Source organism: Saimiri boliviensis, chromosome 4, assembly GCF_048565385.1.
Source record: "Saimiri boliviensis isolate mSaiBol1 chromosome 4, mSaiBol1.pri, whole genome shotgun sequence".
NCBI classification, from domain to species: Eukaryota; Metazoa; Chordata; class Mammalia; order Primates; family Cebidae; genus Saimiri; species Saimiri boliviensis.
Genome location: NC_133452.1, coordinates 113,128,926 through 113,153,789, shown reverse-complemented (window position 1 = coordinate 113,153,789; position 24,864 = coordinate 113,128,926).

Genomic DNA, 24,864 nt, shown 5'->3' with positions numbered 1-24,864 from the left:
TTTCTATTTATATTAATTTTGTTTGAATCATTTTTTGGATAATTTTTTATTTTGCCAAAGTTTTAGCATTTTATGATTTTAATCTTCGGTTTCTTAGGTAGCTTATCAGTCTTGGTTTATGATTTATAGCAATTAGTAGCCAAAAGTTGTTACTCATTGCCAATACATTTCTGATTTTATCTTTCTATTTGGGGGGGATTTTTAAACAACTGACTTTTTGGAAATGCCTTTATCATTTTACTCATGGTTATTGCATACAAAACTTTAGGTACCAATTATATGATTAATTCCAATAATTTCTTTCTGGCTTTCCTCCTCAGTTCTGTTCTATTGGGTTAAATGTTTCACACTTGAATTTACGTTTTCCTATCTCTTTTTTCTGTAAACTTCTTCCAAACTGATACACTCTAATTGTTCCTTACAAAGTAGAGAAAACTTGAGCATTGAACTTTGTGGATATTGGTTTAGTTGCTTCTGATTTATTTGGATGCTTTTGGATATAATTTTATTGTTTCAAACTTTAGCCACTTTTAGCTTTTCTTTTCACCAGTTCCTCAGAAGCACGTGTATCAGATAGGGACAAACATACTATTTTTTAAAGTTCCATAAGTGAGTTTTATCTATAGCCAAGATAGAAAGCCATTGACTAGGATGCTGATTTTCATTACATCCAATATGCAAGCTTCTTTGTGGCACCTGTACCCTGAATTCAAGAGGCTTGTAAATTGGTATAAGCTTGGCAACTAGGTAAGAGCCTGGATATTCTAACCAAAGTGATGAGTCAGATTGCTGCCTACTTAACCTCAGCTTTTCCTATTTATAAACATTAAGCTGCACCTAGGATGATTTTATCACTTGTACCCCATGATCAGTTAGCCATTGCCACAGATCTCTGTGGGTCAAAATGTTAGTCTTTCTGCTCCTTAGCTCAGTTAGGTTTGAGTTCTTCAGGAAGAATTAGGCGCTCTAACTCTGGAAAATGAGTGGAGTAGAATTTATTAAGGAAATAAATTCTACTTTCTGAAAGGAAAGCTCTGAGCAAACACGGGATGTGGGGGTGTCTGGTTCCCTTACCTGAAGGCTGAAAAGCCCCTCCCCTATGACTGGGTCCAGACCCTATTATGGACTTAGAATGCGGAGTGCATGCTGATTGGTTTGTGAGTATGCAAATAAGGTTAAAGTGAAGACACCACTCAAAGGTGGGCCCCTCAGTGTAGAAAACCAGTTAGCAAAGGGTAGGTATATGCAAAATAGGTGAAGGGTGGGCATCAATCAGAGGACAGCATGCCAAACAGGAAGACAAGTTCTCAGTTTGGTCCAAGGATCTAACTTGTAGCTTGGGTTTCAGGCTTTAAACGATCTTCAGCTTGGAGGTGGGGTTTCACTGGGGAGGTGCCCCTGTCTGCCTAGGCTGCCTCCTGCCACTCTCATAAAACATTATGATTTCTACCCTGTCCTTATAGCTGATACGGTTCTGAGGGTTAGGCACTTCTAGCTGGCTTCTACCATGCCAGGGCCCCAGAGTCACTATTAAACTCAGAGAGCTTGATTGCTTTGCAGCCTCTCTCCCCATCTTCTATGCTTTATAGAAAACAGACTTCACAGAGCTTTCTAAGAATGTCATTGTCTCCTTCACCAATACATGTCTTAATGTCCTTTGGCATATGTGTCTCCTGGGCCCTTCAAGGGTTTGTGATTAGGGGAATGGCTGAGCAGGCTGTGTATGATAGATCCAGCCAGGTAATTTCATCTTCATGAGATTTTGAACTCCTTTTGATAGAGGCAGGAGGCAGAGAAATTCTAGGCAGACAGGAGCAGGTCCCTGGAGAAACCCCACTTTCAAGCCAAAGTAGCCTGAAACCAGTGGCCCGAAGTGAAAACTTCTATTCCTTTTTGCCTGCTCTCTCCTGATTGGTTCTTTCTGAATAATGTGTTTTTTACCAATTGAATATTGCCTTTTCCAAAACTACCTGTGGCCTGCCCTACCCTCATGCTGTGCCTGTAAATATCCCAGACTCATTTGGTAGGAAAGAGACGGTATAACTTTGGAGAAGAGATGGCTGGACTTCAGGAAAGACTACCTGCCCTTTCCATTTGTTCTTTAGCTGCCCTCTCTGCTGAAAGCCATTTCCACTGCTCACTAAAATTCTCCATCTTCACCATTTTTTAAGTGTCCACATAACCTCATTCCTTTTGGACACAGGACAAGAGCTCAGGACCCACCAATTGTGAGTACCCAAAAAGGCTGTCACACTGGTCCTTTGCACTTGCTGGCAGAGGGCACCCACCTCATGTGATGAGACAAGGGGCCAACTGAGTTGTTAATACACAGCTGTCTGCAGACAGCGGAACTAAAGGAGCCTGTAACAACCTCCTCTTTGGCTTTGGGGTGGCTGGCACCCCATACCTGGGCACCGCTGCATGGAGTTTGCCCTTGCCAGTACCTGGAGTGGCCAGCTGGATCCCATACTTGTTTGCTTACAGCTGGTCTGGCCACGAGTCCTGCATGGAGCTCTCCACTGTCAGCACCCAGAGTGGCTCGCCGGATTCCACACTCGTTTGCTCATGCCTTGTCTGGGCATGAGCTCCATGCAGTGCTTGCTCATGCCAGTGCCTGGAGTGGCTGGCTAGGTCCCACACTCACTCACATCCTCCCTCCTGAAAGGGTTTGAGCACAACAGGCTGAGTAAATGTTTGCCCCTGTTGCGAGTCTAATGAAGGGGCTGAGAAAAAATCCTGCATCACTTTCTCTATAGTGTGTCAGGGATTTAAGTTTTAGCATTTCAGTATTACTGATTATAAGCCATGGTTGAGTCTGCACTTCGGTTAATCTACCTAGTAGACTGTTACTGCAATGGGCATTTGCCTGTGGAAATACAGTATACATGAAATCTTAAATCCTGTGTGATTATACCCTATCAGTTTATTTACTCCATTTTAATGAATGTAGCATTAGAACCCATACACATATGTACATGCTTCTCAAATTCTTGCTGATTCACATTGCCAAGATCCTGCACTCTTTTAGGGACATAGGCTATCTCCATTTGGATCATGCCTTATTCTTCTCTGACTGGATTATGCTGGGATTCAACTTGGATTATGGACTTGGAGATGATGAGAGATGGTGAGGAAAGGTCCTCAGGGAAGTAGACAGCTGCCTTTGTCTTGTTAGTCAACTGCTCCTGGTGATACCAGGGGGAAGATTGGTTCCTCTCTGCCAGGAGAGGAGGGGCTGCTTCTGCTGGTAGACAAAGGTCAGGAAGATTTGGGGACTCAAATTTCTCAGCCTTGTCTTGTCTGCCCAATTTCCTTATTTCCTGTCTTAGAGTTCTGCTTCTTTCCCAATGCTCTTGCCTTGACAGGAGACATGTCAAGGTTACACATTTATTTGGTGGTGTACCTCCTAAATTTTTACATTCAAGTCCTCTCTTTGATCCTTAGCCATAACTTCTCTGTGGATACTGATCGTAAGGGACTCTTTTAAAGCTGCTATACTTTCCAGTTTTGTACTTGCACCTTGTGTTGTGCATTTGAAGCTTTAAATTTGTCCTTTTTTTGTATGATATTCTCTAGAATTATAAAAAGAAGCTACCATGACACAATTTCTTTAATCACCGTTATCAACCTGCATTCCTCTGATGCAGTTCTAATAAAGCTTCACAATGGAAGTCATCTATTAAAGGAGTCTCAGGTCTTCTAGGAATGAACCTACCTTAGTTTCTTTGATGTGCTCAGTGGCTGCTTGGGAATAGCTCATAAAATGTAGCCTTCAGACACGTATGTGGTGATGATAATTTGACTGATCATGATGATACTGAATGCTATGTTTTATTCCACCCATCAAGGAAGAAGGTTATACATATACCCGTCAAATGTTTAAGCAAACTTATTCCATAATCCAGTTCTGAGGGTGTGTTTCCTAGGGCCTTTTCTCATACCAATTATTATAACTGTCAGAAACTTGGCAGAAAATAGATGCTGCATGCAGTGGGGGTGAATATGCAATGTATGATTATGAATTCAAACCTGGACTAGATTTTTTCACAGAATACATTATTGAGTCAATTGGAAAAATTTGAATAGGATTTGTAGGTTAGATAATATTGCATTAATGTTAATTTTTCTTATTTTCAGATAATGCTATGGATATGCAAGATAATATCTTTAGTCCTTGTTTGTAGGGAAATAAATTTGCTAGACAGTGCATCAGACATGAAACTTTGAAATAATTCAGAAAAAATAATTACATACACAATGCAGAGTGATTGTTTATGATATGAAACAGTGGGGAATCTGAGGGAACAATACAGGTAAGTTCTGTATATTATTTTCTAAATATTTAAACATATATCAAAATAAAAGGTGTTGGAAAACAAGAAAGTGTCTAAAACATGGGTAAAATTAAAGATAATTAACAGGGATGATGAAGTATTCCAGTACCGGCAACAGGAGGGAGTTGCTTCCAATTCTGTGTTTGAAAGAACAAGTTGGCTGAGCAGTTTCTGGAGGTCAGCAAGACTGTAACTGTTAGAGAGGGTAACCCAATAGGAAATGTGGTCATAGAGGCAAGGAACTTAGCCCCTGCCAACCTGTATGGACCAACAGGAAGGAACTCAAGGAAATTAACACCCTACCATCTTCTATTCTTACTGTATGTTAGGCCAGGTGCTCCAAGGAGCAGATACCAAGATGGAATTAGACATACAATAAATTTACTGGGGAAATGCCCATGAGAACAAATGGAGGAACCCAAGGAGGCTGTAAGAATCATCAGACCACCAGGTAAAGTCCATGGAGAGAGGAACTGCATTCCTCTGATGCAGTTCTAATAAAGCTTCACAATGGAAGTCATCTATTAAAGGAGTCTCAGGTCTTCTAGGAATAAACCTACCTTAGTTTCTTCGATGTACTCAATGTCTGCTTGGGAATAGCCCATAAAACGTGGCCTTCAGACAGGTATGTGGTAATGAATTTCAGAATACACCAACTGGGGTTGTCAGTCAATCATACTCCTGATAGTTGGAGTTCTGAAAGATGCATGTCCCTGGATGCCATTACCCCAAGAGGCCAACAGCTGAGGTGGAATGAAAAGGAGGCAGGTTGGACAGTTCATAAAGGTCCAATGTCCTAGAGAATGTTGAAGAAAGTTAGAGTAGGATGGGGCAGGATGGATCAAAAGAGTTTATCTAATCCAGCCTGAGTCAACAAAGAGAATTTCAGACAGATGTAGGACCCCTTGAAGACATTCTGAGTAGCCGTACTTCAAGGTTGAGTGCAGTGAAAAGGTCAGGCAAGGTAGAACAACCCTTTGCAATTGAGGGTTGAAAAGGGAAAAAGAAAAATTGCCCAATCATTGTCAGTGATGAATTTGGGGGTCAGGAGCAGGGAAGAGGAACAAAGATTCAAAGTGTGGTATGGCTGGAACCCAGGAGAATAAATGTATATGAAGACTTAAAATAACATGAGAACTAAGATATATGACATTAGGAACTCCAGTGAAGTCAGCTGCAAAGGAAAGAATTGTCCTCCCTCAGAGAATTGTGGAAGCCTGTGATGAAAGATGGCCAGTGAGCCTACACACTAGAGCATATTCTAAATCTATTGGCATCTGTTTTGAGACAATGAAAAGAAATCATTCTAGTAAATTGATTAGAATTCAAGTTCTTCCTGTGTGGGATGCTGAGAGCCCTTCACCAATTCTGGATAGACTGTCTGGTGTAGGGACAATTTCTGACCAATGCTGAGCCCCTAAAAACTTCTCTAAAGGAAATTTGAAAGGATTGACAAATTTGGGTGCAAAAATATAATTGCCAAATAAAAACAATCTAATGATAGACTGACAGGGAATCTTTTCTGTTTTCATATGTCTGAAGGAGAAGGAAAATGAATAGGTAACAAAGTAAATGGCAAATCCAGGTGATAAAGTAAGTTTCTTGAATCTTACACCATTGCCTCATGTTTAAGAAACTCATGAGTGACTGCCAGTGGGGCAGAATACCATGGTTAAAGGAAGAAAGATTGGAGGAAAAGAATAGGACTAATTGCTTTCTCTAATAAGATATAATTAAATGGCAAGAGGAGAAGGTTGAAAACGGAAAAACAAAATGAAACAAAACATAAAGAAAATCTTTTATTTCATGTAAGAAGCTGATAGAATGTTTCCAAAATTCAGACCTCTTCCTATAAAAGATTAAAAGATAAATTTTTATGAATATCCTAATTTAGTCACCTCAGTCTTACTACCACTCTATTGTGATATGTTAACTGATTTCTAGGGTTTTTGTATTTGAGATTTTTGGGAAAAGGTGGAAAAGTGAGCACTTTTTAAAACAAATTTTAGAATACTTCAATAATTCGTATTATTTTGAGAATTAGTACCATTTTGGCAGCTCTTTCATTACAGAATAAAGATTATCTGGTGAATATTTTCTAAGATTTATAACACATGGGAGTTGCAAAATATTAAAATAATTTAGTGTTCTAACAAAAATACCTATGAAAATTTATAGCTGTGATGTTGTATGACACTTTTTTGGAAGACAGGGTGTAATATAACACACATGCTTCTGATTGTAATACTTACTTTTAAGGTTTGTTTAGCAAAATTCCTAACCATAAATTTTCCTAGCTGAAGACTTCATTTAATTATAAATACAGATGTCTTTTCTAATAAGGTTGCTTTTCTTAGTCTAAATGTTACAATTTTCTTATTTTCTGGGATGCCAGTCAATCAGTGCTTCCTGATGATATTACTCACGTATTTATTCTACTTAGCATATAGTGCCTGGCAAATAATGATTCTTGTTGAATAAATGAATATGAGTGATTGTAGAAGAAAAATTTGAAGGATTCTATTGGTCTATTAGAAAATGAAGTATTTCAAAATATTTTTATAAACTTGGATTGTAGTCTCTTTAAGTCATTTATTGCTTATAGTGTTTAATTGAAATATAATTGTTTTTATAGATTCACAGTTACAATATTTTTAGGATTTATAGACTTACAGTTGCAGTGTTAACTGGGTTACTTCAAGTAAGGCTGAAATGTCCAGAATTAGCAGTTTCTCTGATTTCATATTTTTATTATGAATAATAGCATTTTAACTGTAATTGTAACTTTATATTGTTGTGTATACCATATCAAATAAGACAACTGGGTTTTCATAGGAAACAAAGTGATGTTACTTTTGATCTGAAATGGTAAAATCTTTAGACTATTAAATCAGTCAAATTATCTAGTGTCTGAAAAATTTCAAATTTGTTCTTCGATTTTACTGGTGAAGTAATCACCAGCTGATTCAAATACTTGACCTTTGTAGTTCTGTGTGGTTTTAAAATCTTCATTTCTCATACAATCCAGTGGATAAATATTGTGGAATTCTTGGGTACAGAACATTCTGCTCTTTTGAACTATTGTATTAAGAACACATAAATAACCTAATACATATTGATTTAGCAGTATGGTTATTGTAACTTAAGGCATTATTTAGTGTTGACGTCACTACCATTGTCATTATAAGAATATCATGTATTAAAAATCCCCAAGCTTTATAAATATGCTGACGGTTACAGTGTTTTAAACAAATATGATTTTTATTCTATGTAGTTTTTATGGGCTTCAAAACTGATGGTATTGACAAAACAATCTTTAGATATTTTAATATTTAATTTTAAAGTTTGTTTTTATTATTTTTAATCCCACTTTATTGTATTTAACCCACTTGAACTCTTTTATTATCTCTGTTCTAACCCCTCTCAGCTCTTACCACATTAAATATTTTCTGTAGTTTTTCTTTTTTAAAGTTTTATTTTAGGTTCATGGAAATATGTGTAGGTTTCTTACACAGATAAACTCATTTTATGAAGGTTGTTGGACAGATTATTCTGTCACCCAGGTACTAAGTCTAGTACTCAGTATTTTTTCTTTGTTTCTTTCTTTGTTTCTTTTTTTTCTTTTTCTTTTTTTTTTTAAGATGAAGTCTCTGTCGCCCAGGCTGGAATGCAGTTGTGCCATCTTGGCTCTCTGCAACCTCCACCTCCTGGGTTCAGGTGATTCTTCTGCCTCAGCCTCTCGAGTAGCTGGGACTACAGGTGTGTGCCACTCCACCCAGCTAATTTTTTTGTGTGTGTGTTTTTAGCGGAGATGGAGTTTCACCATCGTGGCCAGGCTGGTCTTGAACTCCTGACCTTGAGAAACATCTACCTCGGTCTCCCAAAGTGCTGGGATTAGAGGTGTAAGACACCATGCCCAGTCCTCAATATATTTTCTTTTTTTAAATTATTATTTATTTTATTTTTTTTAATTGCGTTTTAGGTTTTTGACACAGGGAGGGGGGAGCATCAGACACTTGGCTCAATATTTTTTCTAATCCTCTCCTTCCTCCCACCTTCTAACCTCAAGTAGGCCCCAGTGTATGTTGTTCCCCTCTATATGTCAATGTGTTCTCATCATTTAGCTCCCACTTATAAGTGAGAACATGTGGTATGTGGTTTTCTCTTCCTCCGTTGGTTTGTTGTGGATAATAGAATCCAGTTCCATCCGTGTTCCTGCAAATAACATGATCACATTCCTTTTTTTATAGCTGTATAGTATTTCATGGTGTGTATGTACCACATTTTCTTTATCCAAATTGCCATTAATGGGTATTTAGGTTAATTCCATGTCTTTGCTATTGTGAATAGAGCTGCAGTGAACATACGTGTCCATTGGTCTTTTTGATAGAATGATTTATAATCCTTTGGGTATATACCAAGTAATATGATTGCTGGGTGGAGTGTTATTTGTCTCTTTAGGTCTTTGAGGAATTGCTACACTGTCTTCCAAAATGGATGAACTAATTTACACTCCCATCAACGGTGTATAGGTGTTCTCTTTCACTGCAATTTAATAGCATATGTTACTTTTTGACTTTTTAATAATGAGCTTTCTAACTGGTGTGAGATGATATCTCATTGTGGTTTTCATTTGCATTTCTATTGATCAGTGATGTTGAGATTTTTAAAAATATGCTTGTTGGCCACATGTATGCCATCTTTTGCAAAGTGTGTTCATGTCCTTTGCCTACTTTTTGATGTTTTTTTTTCTTGAAAATTTGTCTAAGTTTCTTATAGATGCTGGATATATGACCTTTGCCAGTTGCATAGTTTGCGGTATTTTCTTCCAGTCCATAGGTTGTCTGTTTATTCTGTTGTTACTTTGCTTTGCTGTGCAGAAGCTCTTTAGTTTAATTAGATTCATCAATTTTTGTTTTCGTTGTGATTGCTTTTGGTGCCTTTGTCATGAAATCTTTGTCAGTTCCTATGTCCAGAATGGTATTGCCTCAGTTGTATTCCAAGGTTTTTATAGTGTGTGGTTTTAAATTTAAGTCTTTATTCCATCTGAAGTTGATTTTTTTTTAAATATGAAGTAAGGAATGGGTCCAGTTTCAATCTTCTGCATATGGCTAGCCAGTTACCCCAGCACCAGTTATTGAATAGAATAAGGAGTCTTTTCCCCATTGCTTGTTTTTGTCAGCTTTGTCTAAGATCAGATAGTAGTAGGTGTGCAGCCTTATTTCTACCTTTTCTGTTCTGTTCCATTGACCTATGCATCTATTTTTGTACCAGTACCATCCTCTTTTGGTTACTGTAGCCCTCTGATAAAGTTTGAAGTTGGGTAAACTTATACCTCCAGCTTTATTTTTGTTGCTTAGGGTTGCCTTGGTTATTGGGGCTCCTTTTGGCTTCCAAGTTAATTTTAAAATAGTGTTTTTCCTTTTCTGTGAAGAATGTCATTGGTGATTTGATAGGAATAATATTGAATCCATAACTGCTTTAGGCAGTATGACCACTTTGATGATACTTATTCTTCCTATCCATGAGCATAGAATGTTTTCTTTCATTTGTTTGTGTTAACTGATTTTTTATGAGCAATGTTTTATAATTCTCATTGTAGGGATCTTTCACTTCCCTGGTTAGCTGTATTCCTAAGATTTTTATTCTTTTTTACAGCGGTTGTGAATGGGATTGTGTCCCTGATTTGGCTCTTGGCTTGGCTGTTGTTTGTGTACAGAAATGTTAGTGGTTTTGTGTGTTGTTTTTTATTGTCCTAAAATTTTGCTGAAGTTGTTAATTAGCTTAAGGAGCTTTGGGGCTAAGCCTATAGTGTTATTTAGATAGAGAATCATGTCAGCTGCAAACAGGAATAGTTTGACTTCCTCTTTTCCTATTTGGATACCTTTTATTTCTTTCTCTTGCCTCATTGTTCTGTCCAAGACTTCCAACACTATGATGAATAAGAAGAGTGAAAAGGGCATGTTTGTCTTGTGCCAGTTTTCAAGGGGAACGCTTCCAGCTTTTGCCCATTCAGTATGATGTTGGCTGTGAGTTTCTCATAGATGGCTTTTATTGTTTTGAGGTACGTTCCTTCAATACTGAGTTTGTTGAGAGTTTTTAACATGAAGAAATGTTGAATTTTATTGAAACCCTTTTCTGTGTCTGTCAAGAAAATTGTGTGGTTTTTGTCTTTAGTTCTGTTTATGTGATGAATAATGTTGATTGATTGTCATATGTTGAACCAATCTTGCGTTGCAGGGATAAAGCCTACTTGATCATGGTAGGTTAGCTTTTTGATGTGCTGCCGAATTCAGTTTACTAGTGTTTTGTTGAGGATTTTTCCATCAATATTCATCAAGGACACTGGCCTGAAGTTTTCTTATTTGTTGTGTTTCTGTCCAATTTTGGTATGAGCATGATGCTGGCCTCCTAGAATGAGTTGGGGAGGAGTCTCTCCTCCTTAATGTTTTTGGAATAATTTCAGTAGGAATGGTACTGAAAGCTCTTCTTTGTACATCTGGTACAATTCAGCTGTGAATCTGTTTAGTTTTAAGATTTTTATGGTTTCATTTATTGAGCCTCAGAATCGTTGAGTCAGGCTATTTATTTCTGATTCAATGCAAAGCTAATTTTTGGTCTGTTCAGGAAATACATTTATTCCTATCTTGGGAGGGTGTATGTGTTCAGAAATTTATCCATTTCTTCTAGGTTTCCTAATGATGTCTAAACTGATCTCTTACGGTTGTTTGTACTTCCGTGGGGTCAGTGAAAACATCCCCTTTGTCATTTCTAATTGTGCTTATTTGTATCCTGCTTTTTCTTTATTAGTCTAGTTAGAAGCCTATCTATTGATTTTTGAAAAAATAACTCTTGGATTTATTGATCTTTTGAGTGATACTTTGTTTCTTGATTTTTTTCAGTTCAGCTCTTATTTTGGATATTTTGTTTTCTGTTAGCTTTAGGGAGGTTTGCTCTTACTCCTCTAGCTCTTTCAGTTGTGATGTTAGGTTGTTAATTTGAGATCTTTCTAAATTTTTGATTTGGTTATTTAGTGCTATAAACAATTGTCTTAAAACTGCCTTAGCTATGTTCCAGTGATTCTTGTTTGTTGTATCTTCGTTCTCATTAGTTTCAAGGAATATTTTTATCTCTACCTTAACTTCATTACTTACCCAAAAATCATTCAGGATCAGGTTATTTAATTTCCATAAAATTGCATGATTTTGAGTGAGTGTGTGTGTGTGTGTGTGTGTGTGTGTGTGTGTATTGCTATTTTTATTGCTCTGTGGTTTGAGAGTGTGTTAGGTATGAATTTGGTTCCTTTAAATTTGCTTAAGATTGTTTTTACTGTGTGGTCAATTTTAGACTATGTGCCATGTGGCAATGAGCAGAATGTATATCCTGTTGTTATTTGAGTGGAGAGCTCTGTAGAGGTCTATCAGATCCTTTTGGTTCAATGTTGAGTTCAGGTCCTGAATATCTTTGTTAATTTTCTGCTTCGATGATCTAATACTGTCAGTGCAATGTTGAAGTATTCCACTATTATTGTGTGGGAGTCTGTCTCTTTGTAGATCTCTAAGAACTTGCTTTATGATTCTGGTCTCCTGTTCTGGGTGTGCATACATATATTTAGGACAGTTAGATCTTCTTGTTGAATTGGACTCTTTACCATTATGTAATGTCTTTGTTTGTCTTTTTTGATCTTTGTTGGTTTAAAGTCTGTTTTGTCTGAAATTAGGATTGCAACACCTGCTTTTTTCTGATTTCAATTTTCTTTGTAGATTTTCCTTTATTTCGAGCGAAGGGTATCACTGTGTATGAGATGGGTCCCTTGAAGACCACATACTGTTGGGTCATGCTTTTAAATTAAGCTTGCCTCTCTGCCTTTTAAATGGGGGAATTTAGTCCATTTAAATTCAAGGTTCATATTGATATGTATTGATTTGACCTGTTATTGTGTTGTTAGCTAGTTATAATGTCAGCTTGTTTACGTGTTTGCTTTGTGGTGTCACTGGCCTTTGTACTTAAGTGTGTTTTTGTATTGGATGGCAATGGTGTTTCCTTTCCATATTTAGTGCTCCTTTCAAGATCTCTTATAAAGCAGGTCTGATGGTAACAAACTCCCTCAGCATTTGCTTATCTGAAAGAGGATCTTATTTCTCCTTTACTGAGAAAGCTTAGTTTGGATAGATATAAAATTCTTGGTTGAAGCTTGCTTTCTTTAGAAATGCTGAATATAGGCCCTCAGTCTCTTCTGCCTTGTAGGGTTCTTGCTGAGATATCCGCTGTTTGCCTTATTGGGATTTCCTTTCTAGGTGACCTGCATTTTGATTCTAATTGCCTTTACCATTCTATCTTTCACTTTGACCTTGGAAAATCTGATGATTATGTGCCTTGGGGATTATTTTCTTGTGTAGAATCTTGCAGGGGTTCTGTGTATTTCCTGAATTTGGTTGTTTGCCTCTCTAGTGAGTTGGGAAATTTTTCATAAGTGATACTCTAAAATATGTTTTCCAAGTTGTTTGCTTTCTCTCCATCCATTTCAGGGATGCCAATGATTCATAGATATGTCCTCTTTATATAATTCTGTATTTTTTCAGAATTTCTTTTTTTCCTTTTAATTTTTCTTTATTTTTGTCTTATTTCAGAGAGCCAGTTTTCAAGTTTTGGGATTCTTTACTCAGCTTGGTTTATTCTGCTGTTCATATTTGTGATTGTATTATGAAATTCTTGTAGTGTGGTTTTCACCTCTATTAGACCAGTAAGCAATCTTTCATACTGGATATTTCATCTGTTATGTCCTATATTGTTTTATTGTGATTCTTAGTTTCCTAGGATTAGGTTTTGCTGTTCTCCTGAATCTACATGATCTTAATTCCTATCCATATTCTGAATTCTATTTCTGTCATTTCAGCCAATGCAGCCTGGTCAAGAAAGCTTGTTGTAGAACTAGTGAGGCTGTAAACTCTGACATTTGAGTTGCCAGAGTTCTTGCATTATTTCTTTCTCATCTCTGTATGTGGGTATTCTTTTAACTGCTGGGCTGCCTCTCTTTGAAGTGGCTAAGTGGGGGCAGGGTGGCGGTGCTAGAGTTCCAGGTTGGGCCACTCTACTCAGTGAGGATAAGAGAGAACCGGGCCCTGCATGAAGAACTGTCCAGTCACTTTTCTGTAAGGTGGGTGCTCTGTGCTGTTAGTCTAAACCAGCCTCTTATCCCTTTGGACTTTCAAGAGCCTGGAGACAGCAAGGGCAAGGACTGTGAGACAGCAAAAGTGGTAGCCGACTCCCTACTGGGAGCTCTGTCTCACCGAGTTGCAGAGCTGCTACTTGCTTGATAGACCCTGCTCTGGGTGGTGGAGGCCCAGGTGAGAAGAACCCACCCAGTGAGGAGATACGGAATTGGGGATTCATATAATAAAGAGTTTGGTCATTTTTCCATAGGGTTGCTGCAGCTATCTGGGAGTCCACTTTAGTCTCTAATCATCTTGGATTTTCTGGCACCCTAAGGTATCAACAGCGAAGGCTGTTAAACTGCAAAGATGGTGACTTGCCCTCTGTCTGGGAGCTCTTTTCCAAGAAAATATGAACGTGTTGTCAGACAAAACACACCAGTGGAGGTGGGTGTAGACCTCAGCTAAGAGATTATGCCCAGAGAAGAGACACAGGATCCAGGACATGGGTAAAAAAGCAGTCTACCTGCTTCTTCTAGAGCTGCTACACTGTGCTGGTGGACTGCTTCAATCACTAGTTGCCTCAAACTCCTTAGAGCCCAAAGACAACAATGGCTAAGACTATGAAACTGGACCAATGGCAGACCATCCCTTCCCTTGGGAGCTCCATCCCAAAAGGCTTGGAACCACTGCCAGCTAGAAAACACCAGCGAGAGTGGCTGGTAGCCTTGGTTTGGAGGTCCTTCCCAGTGAAGAGAAGCAAGATTAGGTACCCACACACACAAAAAGCAGCCTTGCTGCTATTCCACAAGGCAGCTGCAGTGAAGGCAATAATGGCTAAGCCTGTATGAAAGCAAAGATGGCAGCCTGCCACTCCTTCTCAGGGCTCTACCTCAGGGAGTGTAACACTGCTACCAGTGGCTTGCTGGAGTTCCAAGCTAGTGGGCTTTATTTTGTGAGGTGCTGTGGAAATGGGGCCTGCAGATTGTTGCTGCTCAGCCCCCTGCATTCAGCCCCTTTTCTAGGGGTATGTGTGGGAGTCTAATACCCTACTTTGCTGGAGTTGCAGCTGCTTTCTGGGAACCTCAGATAACTAAAGCTCCTGGAACTCTGCATGTGCCTGAGTGGCTGCTCTGCCAAGACTCCATGTAGTTACACATATCAGACTGTGGTCTCTGGTGGAGTAGGTTCACAAGGAGATCTCCTGACCTGAGGGTTGCCAAGATCTATGAAAGAAGCATGAGTTGCTTACTCACTTACTGCTTCCTGGGTGGGGAGGTTCCTCTGGCTCTGTGTCATTCCTGGATGGGCGGTTGTCCTGCCTTGCTTTTTTTCTATTTCCCATGGGTTAAGTTGTTTTCTTGATAAATCCTAATGCATGGACCTAGATGTCAGTTGAAGGTGTTGTATTTACTTATTCCTTCTATTTCTTTCTGTGAGAGTGGTACACACTAACTGCTTCTAATTAGCCATCTTGAAAACTCTTTATGTTTTACATTTAAATTAAAATATTTAAATATTTTAAGATTTGAAGCTATTGGCCTGGCAAAATGATGGATGCTGGTATATAAATAAATATAAATGGAAAAAATACTTTCAAAATAAATTAGTATAGATTTTTTTCATTGTGAGTTAACTTTTTGATGAATTTAGAGGCAGAGATAAAATAAATCATTGATTGTATTTAAGAAAAGCTTTGTAAGCTTACCTGTGCATCTCACTTTGAAGGGAACTAAACTTTATTTAGCCCCTGCTTTATGTCAGAAATTGTACTGAGTTCTCTGTTTACTTTATGGAATCTTCTGTTTGAGTTCATCTTTGGTGAGCATTTGTAGATGATTTATAACTCTAAGACATTGTCCTAAAGTTACATCCACTGCTTTATACAATAGAATAGCATCATTTTAAACTTAGCTATAAATCATAAACTGACCTTAGATAGCATTAGGACTTAGTACTTGAACAAATAACTTTATGTAAACCAAAATACTTATAAATATTTATATTTAAACTTATTGTTTTGTTTCTTTCTTTCTTTGTATTTGAAGAATGTGAACATGAGAAGACCACAGATAAAGTTTTTTAAGTTCACTTTTCCTGCATCTGTTTAGCTTTAAAATGAGGTAGATTTAGAAGAAAGGGATGCTAACCACTTACAAATAGGACTAAGTCTTCTAGACTTTGAACACTGAGTAAGAAGGGCAAACTGCCCAGTTTTCAGAACTCCACTTATGATTATTTGTATGAACATGGAAAAAAAGATGATTTTGCAAATTAATGTGAAGTGAACTTTGAAACGTGTCATCATATTTGTAGTAGAGTAAATTTTTCTGATCTTTTTATGTAGTTTACAAGAAATCATACATTTACTTTTAGTTGTTACTATCAATAAAACCCCTTGAGAATAATCAGTTGGCTTTTCAATGGGGTTTACTGTGACAACATAAATAAATGGACTTGTCACAGAGTCTGGCCCATAGCAGACATGCCATGATTGTTCACTTTTTTTTTTTGTATTGTAGACGTATCTGATACGTATTCCATCTTTTAAGAAAAGATATGCAGTTTCTTTATGTTTGTCTTCTGTTATCTAATTATAGTCATGAATCTCCATCTCCAGCATCTTGAACTATTTTCTTTATTGTCTCTCTTCTGAGTTTAAAAATGTGCTTATGTCTCCTCAGTCCTAAGCAAATATTCAAACTACGATCTTCATCTAATCTTGCCTTTGAAACATGAGCAGTAACTCTTGTGGCTGTTCTGTGCTGTCCAGTCTTTGTGACTACGCTCCATGTGTTGGCTCTCAAATTACTTCTTCTAATTATTTTGCTGTCTCTTTTCTTCAACACCTGTAGGGTAACCAATTGTCACCATTTGTCAGGGATTGTCTGACATTTAGCACCAAAAGCCCAACTGTCAGACATCCCTCAGTCCTGGGTAAACTAAGAAGGTAGATCAACCTAAATTCAGCCCTTAAATGTTGGCATTCCTCAGACTTCCACTTCCAAACTTAGTTCTCATCTCTTTCTTAGAATTTTTGCATTCTTCAGAGGTTTCAACTACAGTTATATATCACATGAAAATGTTTAAGTCAATGATGAACTGCTTATTATGATGATGGTTCTATAAAATTATAATGAAGCTGGAAAATTCCCATTGTTTAGTGATGTTGTAGTTGTTGTTATGTCATAAAATTGTAGTGCAATGCATTGCCTTTCCTATGTTTATATGTACAATTTCTTACCACTCTGTTACAATTGCCTATAGTATTCAGAACTGCAACCTGCTGTACAGATTTGTAGCCTAGGAGTAATAGACTGTATCATATTGCCTAGAAATATAGGAGGCTATAGCATCTCGGTGTGTCTAAGTACACTCTATGATATTCACAAAATGAAATCACCTAACAATGCATTTTTAAGAAAGTTTATCTGTTGTTAGGTGACACCTAACTGCATACACAAAATATCACTGATGACCAATTTTGTATCTCCAATCATAAGTGCTCTACTGAATCCCAAACACTATTTCTGAGAAAAGGACATGAGTTGTGGGCTGGGCTCATAAAATCTTGTGTTCATATTCAAACTATCCAAGCTCCTACGTATGCAGTGTTGCATACTTACCTCTCCGATTTATAGTTTACTGTCTTGCAAATGAGGATAATGCTCAACTGAAATAATTGTCATGAGTGTTAATGTTAAAAATTGTCAAGTTCTCAGCACAGTGCTGGTATGAAAAAGAAATAATTTGCAACTATTTTTATATTTTTATTGCTGCTATATTTTATTCTAGTGCTTTTCCGAATTTTTTCCACCCCAGCTCATCTGAAGACATGAAAGTACTCCATATTAAGAAATTAAATATGGTTTTAATTAAGAATTTAAATAAGGTTTAATTCCTTCCACATTAAGCCATTCTACATAATGAAAGAATGAAAAGCCATTCTTTATAAAAAGAAAGAAATTTTCTTTCTTCTTAAAAATATATATTTTATTGTACTTTAGGTTCTGGGATACATGTACAGATGATGCAGGATTGTTGCATAGGTACATACATGGCAATGTGGTTTGCTGCCTCCATTCCCACATCACTTATAACTGGCATTTCTTCCCATGTTACCCCTCCTTAACCTCCCTATCCAACACTGTCCCTCCCCTAGTCCTCCCAAACAGACCCCAGTGTGTGATGCTCCCCTCCCTGTGTCCATGTGTTCTAATTGTTGAGCACCCACCCAGGATTGAGAACACGCAGTGTTTGATTTTCTGTTCTTGTGTCAGTTTGCTGAGAATGATGGTTTCCAGATTCATCCATGTTTCTACAAAGGACATGAACTCGGCAGTTTTTATGACTGCATAGTATTCCATGGTGTATATGTGCCACATTTTCCCTGTCCAGTCTGTCATCAATGGGCATTTGGGTTAGTTCCAGGTCTTTGCTATTGTAAACAGTGCCACAATGAACATACATGTACATGTGTCTTTATAATAGAATGATTTATAATTCTTTGGGTATATATCCAGTAATGGGATTGCTGGGCCAAATGGAATTTCTATTTCTAGGTCCTTGAGGAATTGCCACACTGTCTTCCACAATGGTTGAACTAACTTACACTCCCACCAACAGTGTAAAAGTGTTCCTATTTCTCCACATCCTCTCCAGCATCTGTTGTCTCCAGATTTTTTAATGATGGCCATTCTTACTGGCATGAGACGGTATCTCAATGTAGTTTTGATTTGCATTTCTCTAATGACCAGTGATGATGAGCACTTTTTCATATGTTTGTTAGCCTCGTATATGTCTTCTTCTGAGAAGTGTCTGTTCATGTCCTTGGCTCACTTCTGGATGGGTTTGCTTTTTTCTTACAAATCTCTTTTAGTTCTTCATAGATTCTGGATATTAGCCCTTGGTCAGATAGGTAGATTGCAAACATTTCTTCCCATTCTGTTGGTTGCCAGATCACTCTAGTGATTGTTTCTTTTGCTGTACAGATACTCTGGAGTGTAATTAGATTCCATTTGTCTATTTTGGCTTTTGTTGCCAGTGCTTTTCATGTTTTAGTCATGAAGTCATTGCCTATGCCTATGTCCTGAATGGTTTTGCCTAGGTTTTCCTCTAGGATTTTTATGGTGTTAGGCCCTATGCTTAAGCCCTTAATCCATCTGGAGTTAATTTTAGTGTAAGGTGTCAGGAAGGGGTCCAGTTTCAGCTTTCTGCACATGGCTAGCCAGTTTTCCCAACACCTTTTATTAAACAGGAAATCGTTTCCTCATTGCTTGTTTTTGTCAGGTTTGTCAAAGATCAGATGGTTGTAGATGTGTGGCATTGCCTCCAAGGCCTCTGTTCTGTTCCATTTTTCTATATCCCTGTTTTGGTACCAGTATCATGCTGTTTTGAATACCATAGCCTCGTCATATAGTTTGAAGTCAGGTAGCATGATGCTTCCAGCTTTGTTCTTTTTGCTTAGGATTATCTTGGCTATGCAGGTTCTCTTTTGGTTCCATCTGAAGTTTAAGATTTTTTTTCCAGTTGTGTGAAGAGGGTCATAGGTAGCTTGATGGGCATAGCATTGAATATATAAATTACTTGGGGCAGTATGGCCATTTTCACAATATCAATTCTTCCTAACCATGAGCATGGAATGTTTTTCCATCTTTTTGTGTCCTCTCTTATTTCGTTGAGCAGTGGTTTGTAGTTTTCCATGAAGAGGTTCTTTACCTCCTTTGTTAGTTTTATTTCAAGGTATTTTATTCTCGTTGTAGCCATTGTGAATGGCAGTTCGTTCTCACATACATTCCTATACACCAAGTCTGTTATTGGTGGTGTATAGGAATGCATGTGATTTCTGCATATTGATTTTGTATCCTGAGGTTGCTTATCAGTTTTAGGAGATTTTGGGCTGAGATAATGGGGTCTTCTAAGTATACAATCATGTCATCTGCAAATAGAGACAATTTGACTTCTTCATTTCCTAATTGAATACCCTTTATTTCTTTTTCTTGCCTGATTGCTCTGGCTAGAACTTCCAATACTATATTGAATAGGAGTGATGATGCCCTCTCTCAGCACTCCTATTCAAGGAAGAAATTTTTAGTGGGCAAGAGAAGACAGGCATGTCTAGCTTAGGTCTAGGCCCCCAGGTATTCCTGGCATTAAAGCTCTTGGGAGATGAGTCTCTTCAGCTGTTCTGTCTCCATGCTCTTTAAAAGACTTTGTTACTGGCTGGGCACGGTGGCTCATGCCTGTAATCCCAGCACTTTGGGAGGCCAAGGCATGTGGATCACAAGGTCAGGAGTTCAAGACCAGCCTGGCCAAGATGGTGAAACACCATCTCTACCGAAGATACACAAATAAGCCTGGTGTGGTGTCCAGTGGCTGTAATCCCAGCTACTGAGGAAGCTAAGTCAGAGAACTGTTTGAACCTGGGAGGTGGAGGTTGCAGTGAGCTGAAATTATGCCACTGCACTCCAGTCTGGCCAACAGAGCAAGATGCCTCAAAAAAAAAAAAAAAAAATTGTTACCATGGATGTAAATTTAGTTAGCTAGGTAAAATGAAATAAAACATTGTACTTTTTTTCTCTTGTCCAAATGGTTGATTTTTGGACTCTTAATAAGAATTTTTGCTTTTCTCCTTGCTTTTCTGCCTGTGAAGGTAACCATTGTGTGAGTGTGTGTGTGTGTGTGTGTGTGTGTGTGTGTGTGTGTGTGTGTTTTAATACTGTGGAGCAGAGCAGCATGTGGAATGTGAGTGAGCATCAAATAAGGAACACAGAACATTTTAACCTTGTGAGAGCTTTCACTTTGCAGGGTGACTTGTTTGTACTCTGTGCCAAGGGACATGAAGTGCAGCCCCTGCAGCAGCTCCAGAGCCTCCTACCTCCTACTCTGCATATTCTAAGAAAGGGGACTCTTTAATCTCTGCGCTTGAGAAAAAAATGTATTCAAGAATGAAATGAGGCCACATAAATTCCGGGGGTGAGCCTCTGTAACACAGCAGGTGGTGGCCAGGAAGCCATGACAAAATCAAGGAAAAGGATTCAGATTTTTTTTTTTTTTTTGAGGCTATGCGTGATTAGCAAAAGACATGTGGGTAACAGCTGTCCCTTAGAGAAGACCACATTTTGCATCTTGAAGAATGAAGGGCGGCTTTCCCTCTAATGAATTTGAAAGATTTTCTTGGCAGATTGTTTTGTTATAAGCTAGATATCTCCAGTTATATTTTAATTTTTGTTCTTTTCTAAACTAGTTCCATCCAGCCTAATGAATCTGAAAGCACTTCAGAAGTTAACAATAGGAAATGAGAGTTCTTGTCTTTCCTCCTTCCCTTTCTTAAAAAAAATTATTAAATATGGTCTTTATTAATTCTTGGACAAAGCCTCTATGTGTATTGCATCAATTTCGAGACCTATTGATGATGGCTGTCTGTCATTCTGCTTCCAAAGTAAACTAACTGGATATTGAAACAGAGGCAGAAAGGAGAGGACAAGGGCTAATACTAAAGATGAACAGAAGCAGCAGTAACAGACCCTCAAAGAATTGTTTTTTTAATCAACGTGACAATTGTACATAGTTATGTCATATGTGTTAATTTCATACATGTATCCAATATATAAAAATCAAATCAGGTAATTGGTGTATTTATCACCTCAATCAGTTATTTCTAGTTATTTTTGCAATAAGCTATAGTCACATTGCTCTGCTATAGAATACTGGACTCATTACTACTATTTAAATGTAATGTTGTCCCTGTTAATCTACCTTTTCTTACCTTCCCCACCCCCCTATCTTTCTCAGGCTCTGGTAACCAGCATTCCACTCTCTACTTCTGTGAGATCACCTTTTTAATGTTTCCACATATAAGAACATGAGATATTTATTTTTCTGTGCCTGACTTATTTCACTTAAGACAGATGTTCTCTAGAATCATCCATGTTGCTGCAAATGAAGTTATTTAAATTTTTTATGGCTAAATAATTTTCTGTTTTGTATATATACCACATTTTTTTTCATTCATTAATCTCTTGAGGGACAATTAGATTGCTTCCAAATCTTGACTATTGTGAATAGTGTGATAAACAAAAGTTTACCTATCTCTTCTACATAATGATGTTCTTTCCTTTGCATATATACTCAATAGTGGGATTGCTGGATCATATGGTTCTTCTGTTTTTAGTTTCTCTTTTTGAATCTCCACACTGTTTTCCATTATGGCTTGATATTTTTCTTTTTGATAAGTTATTCCAACTGGAATGAGGGGATATCTCATTGTGGTTTTCATTTGAATTTCCAAAATTGGTGATATTGAACATTTTTTGCATATCTGTTGGCCATGTGTATGTCTTCATTTAAAAAATATCTATATTCCAATTATTTGTCCATTTTTGGTTGAATTATTTGTATTTTGCTTTAGAGTTGTTTGAGTTCTTTCAACATTCTAGGTATTAATTTCATGTCAGATGGATAGTTTGCAAATATTTTAAAACATTGTATAGGTTGTCTCTTCACTTGGTTGATTGTTTCCTTTGCTGTGTAGAAGCATTTCAGTTTGATGTAATCTCAATTGTCTATTTGTATTTTTGTTGCCTGCACTTTTCAGGTTCTATTCAAAAATTCTTACTCAGACCAATGTGATAAACATTTCCCTTATGTTTTCTTCTAGTAACTTCATAGTTTTGGGTCTTATGTGTAAGTTTTAATCCATTTTGATTTTTGTACATGATGGGAGATAGATATCTAGTTTCCCAACTCTATTTATTGAAGAGTCTGTCCTTTTCCCACTGTATATTCTTGGCACCTTTGTTGAAAATCAGTTGCCTGTAAATATGAGGATTAATTTCTGGATTATCTATTCTGTTCCATTTGTCTTCGTGTCCGTTTTTATCTGAGTACTGTACAGATTTGGTTATACTGGCTTTGAAATTGTATTGTGATACTTCTAGCTGTGTTCTTTCTTCTCAGGATTGCTTTGATTGTTCAGTCTTTTATGTTTCCATATAACTTTTAGGATAGATTTTTTGTGTTTTTGTGAAGAATGTCATTGGTAGATCACTTGGGGTAGTATGGACATTTTAACAATATTAATGCTTCTTATTCATGATCATAATATAACATTACATATTTTTGCACCTGCCTTCAATTTTCATATATATATATACACACACACACACACATATATACATATATATACACATACGTGTGTGTGTGTGTGTGTGTGTATGTAACTGCGCTTTAGATTCTGGGGTACATGTGTAGAATATGTAGGGTTGTTGAATAGGTACATTTGTGGCAAGGTGGTTCTCTTCCTCCATCCTCCCATCACCTATAACTGGCATTTCTCCCCATGTTATTGCTCCCCAAATTCCCTATACCTTGCTGCCTATCCTCTAGACACCCCTATCAGACCCCAGTGTGTAATACTCCCCTCCCTGTATCCATGTGTTCTCATTGTTCAGCACCAGCCTACGAGTGAGAACATGCAGTGTTTGATTTTCTGTTCTATGTCAGTTTGCTGAGAATGATGGTTTCCAAATTGATCCATGTCCCTACAAAGGACATGAACTCATCTTTTTTTTAATGGCTGCTTGGTATCCCATGGTGTATATGTGCCACATTTTCCTTGTCCAGTCTATCATCTGTGGGCGTTTGGGTTGGTCTTGCTATTGTAAATAGTGCCACAGTGAACACACATGTGCATGTGTCTTTATAATAGAATGATTTATAATTCTTTGGATACACACCCAGTAGTGGGATTGCTGGGTCAAATGGAATTTCTTTTATTTTTTTATTTTTTTATTTTTCTACTTTATTTTTTAAATTAATTTTTTTTTTAATTGCATTTTAGGTTTTGGGGTACATGTGATGAACATGCAAGATTGTTGCATAGGTACACACATGGCAGTGTGGTTTGCTGCCTTCCATCCCCTCACCTGTATCTGTCATTTCTCCCCATGCTATCTCTTCCCACCTCCCCACCCCCCACCCCTCCCCCATTTCTCCCCAATGGACCCCAGTGTGTAGTGCTCCCCTCCCTGTGTCCATGTGTTCTCATTGTTCAACACCCACCTATGAGTGAGAATATACGGTGTTTGATTTTCTGCTCTTGTGTCAGTTTGCTGAGAATGATGGTTTTGAGGTTCATCCATGTCCCTACAAAGGACGTGAACTCATCGTTTTTGATGGCTGCATAATATTCCATGGTGTTTATGTACCACATTTTCCCTATCCAGTCTATCATCATTGGGCATTTGGGTATTTCTAGGTCCTTGAGGAATTGCCACACTGTCTTCCACAATGGTTGAACTAATTTACACTCCCACCAACAGTGCAAAAGTGTTCCTGTTTCTCCACATCCTTTCCAGCATCTGTTGTCTCCAGATTTTTTAATGATTGCCATTTTAACTGGTGTGAGATGGTATCTCAATGTGGCTTTGGTTTGCATTTCTCTAATGACCAGTGATGATGAACATTTTTTCATGGTTGTTGGCCTCATATATGTGTTTTTTTGAAAAGTATCTGTTCATGTCCTTTGTTCACTTTTGAATTTTTTTTCTTGTATATCTGTTTTAGTTCTTTGTAGATTCTGAATATTAGCCCTTTGTCAGGTAGGTAGATTGCAAACATTTTTACCCATTCTGTTGGTTGCCAGTTCACTCTAGTGATTGTTTCCTTTGCTGTACAGAAGCTCTGGAGTGTAATTAGATTCCATTTGTCTATTTTGGCTTTTGTTGCCAATGCCTTTGGCGTTTTAGTCATGAAGTCCTTGCCTATGCCTATGTCCTGAATGGTTTTGCCTAGGTTTTCCTCTAGGGTTTTTATGGTGTTATGGTGTTAGGTCTTATGTTTAAGTCCTCAATCCATCTGGAGTTAATTTTAGTGTAAGGTGTCAGGAAGGGGTCCAGTTTGAGCTTTCTGCACATAGCTAGCCAGTTTTCCCAATATCATTTATTAAACAGGGAATCATTTCCCCATTGCTACTTTTTGTCAGGTTCATCAAAGATTAGATGGTTTTAGATGTGTGGTGTTGCCTCTGAGGCCTCTGTTCTGTTCCATTTTTCTATATCTCTGTTTTTGGTACCAGTACCATGCAGTTTTGATTATTGTTGCCTTTTAGTATAGTTTGAAGTCAGGTAGTGTGATGCCTCCAGCTTTGTTCTTTTTGCTTAGGATTGTCTTGGCTATGCAGGCTCTCTTTTGGTTCCATCTGAAGTTTAAGATGTTTTTTTCCAGTTCTGTGAAGAGGATCATACGTAGCTTGATGGGGATAGTGTTGAATCTATAAATTACTTTAGGCAGTATGGCCATTTTTATAATATTGATTCTTCCTAAACATGAGCATGTAATGTTTTGTGTCCTCTGTTTGTGTCCTCTCTTATTTTCTT